The sequence below is a fragment of the Mus pahari genome, chromosome 3 (genome assembly GCF_900095145.1).
Source record: "Mus pahari chromosome 3, PAHARI_EIJ_v1.1, whole genome shotgun sequence".
NCBI classification, from domain to species: Eukaryota; Metazoa; Chordata; class Mammalia; order Rodentia; family Muridae; genus Mus; species Mus pahari.
Window position 1 is genome coordinate 91,120,521 of NC_034592.1, and position 2,470 is coordinate 91,122,990.

Below are 2,470 nucleotides of genomic sequence, written 5' to 3' on the forward strand. Positions count from 1 at the left end.
TGGTTATGAGCCACCATGTGGTTGCTGGGATTTGAACTCCGGACCTTTGGAAGAGCAGTCGGGTGCTCTTACCCACTGAGCCATCTCACCAGCCCCTTCTCTGGCCTTTTTATACCTTATTAGACAAAAAGTTCTTTAGAAAATTACCTCAGAGATAAAATGTTACATAAAATGGGAGTTACAGAAGGGTGCTGATATTAAGTTCAAAGTAGTATTTTATTCTATATGCTCGTTATAAGTTCAAAGCAACTGTGTTCACATGGCCTTGCCATATCATAGTGCAAATCTGTGGCTTAGACCTAAATGTTTTTCCTTGAAGAATACAAATTTGTCCCAAGTCTACTTCTCTTTTTTTGTGTGATTATGCAAAGCTAATTGTATTTCTTATTATGTAGCCTTTACTTACTATTATGAGTGGGCAATTCTAGTCTTGATTTTAACTTCACTATATCTTTCTATTAAAGCAACATAGACCATCTCTAAAAACTTCTTCCTAAAATTATTTGAATCAAATCAGGAATTCAATAAAATCATTAATTCATCCTAACAGCATTAATTCACGAAAGTTCATCTTTATATTGATCTACAGAAAATCTGATCAATAGGGTGGGCTAATGCCCAGGGATTATTATATTAGTTTAATAATGGCAGGAAAATCATATCAGCTTCAAGAAGCAATCCTGAGGTGAAGTCTCTTTGACTTCACCTCACTCATGAATAGAGCTCACTCATTGTAGACCTGGCAAAAGTGGTGGCCACCTGTTAGCCTTAGTCTGTCCTAGTTGGCTCCTGACAATAATGTAACGGAGAAATTCTTGTCACTGCCAGTGTGTGTGAGAGCTGGCAGTAGAGTGAAATGTGATGCTCATGTGCTTGTGATGATGTAGGTGACACATCTGGTCCTATGAAGTACAGCACACATAATTATATACAGTGCTTATGCTTAATAGTAATAACATATGCCTCCACTACTGTGTTTATTATAATATACTTTTTCATTATTGTTCTAGGTTGCTCTTGTGCTTACAAAACGTTTTCTCTACAGTGCTGTGTTCCATTCAAACTGGCTACAGCTTTATGGTTTTCATATAGTATTGCCTCTTTATGGCTTTGAGTTAACTTTGTATTATTTGTTCATCAGATGTGTGTGTGTGTGTGTGTGTGTGTGTGTGTGTGTGTGTGTAGCCACCCCTTTTGTCCAGGGATGTACTAGGCTAGTCCATCTAGTCTAGTGTACCATCTAGGTGAGTATGTTTACATGATGTTTGCATAATAACAAAGTTGTTGGACCACACATTTCTCAAAATGTAGTTAAGTAACATACGCCTACACATTTATTGTGTATGTACCATGTATTCCTGGAGTCTTACTTGATAGTAACTCGATTTGTTTGATTTAAGGATCCAATCCTAGCATTTTGTATGATGCCTAAAACATAATACCTTTAATTATTATTTGTTAAAAGCTTGAATAAACATTCATGCTAGAAGACTGTGTAGAAATAGCTGATGAATAGTGAGAATGTTCTCGGTGTGTGTGTGTGTGTGTGTGTTTGAGAAGACTGTGTAGAAATAGCTGATGAATAGTGAGAATGTTCTCGGTGTGTGTGTGTGTGTGTGTGTGTGTGTGTATGTGTGTGTGCTATTTCAGCCATGTCTTTATACCTATCAAAACAAAGCTATAATGAACCTGAGGTACTTGAATCTGTTTTTCTAACATCCTTCTATTCTCAACAACTTTGAAAATTGAAGAAGTGTTATTTTCCAGCAGATAATTTTCTGTTTTTCGTTTTCAGTTTTTAGTTCTCTGTCAGGGCTGGGATTGGGCATCAAAAGCAGTCCACAGAGACACATTTCTAAGCCGGAAGGCAGAATCCAAAATGCTTTTCCCCTTTTCAAATGTCACTGTGACTTTAATACTGTAGAGCACTTTTCTTCTGAAAGTGGTGTTCAGGTTACTTTACAATCCCAGCCCCACAAGATCAATCCTGTGCATGTGGAGAGAGAAAGCACACTTCACATCTCACAGTTTCACCCTACAGTTTTCGGACAACTTGGTCTTGATTTTCAGTGGGTGTTCAGTGATGTTTATGTAATTCTCACTACTTCTTCCCATTAGTAGAATCAATCACAGGTTGATTGAGCCTCCTCCCCAAAGCTGCTCATATTTGCAGTTTTTCTATCTTTCTTGCTTCATGGATCGTATACTGCACATGATTAATCATTGTCTTTAAACATTTTCAATCACAGAACTCCTTCTTCCTCAGCCCCAGGAAGCACAGAGAAGGTTACCATCCCTTACTGCACACATGAAAAGGTGCATCCCAGTAGCCCCGGGTTTCCTTACAACTTGGAGTAATTTTTCACCTAAATGTATTTTAAAATTCGAGATCAGTTGTATGCTTTTTCTCTGAATTGCTGAGCAACTTAATGTGTTTTTAATGTGAGAAGCAATTTGCATTGTCCTGAAG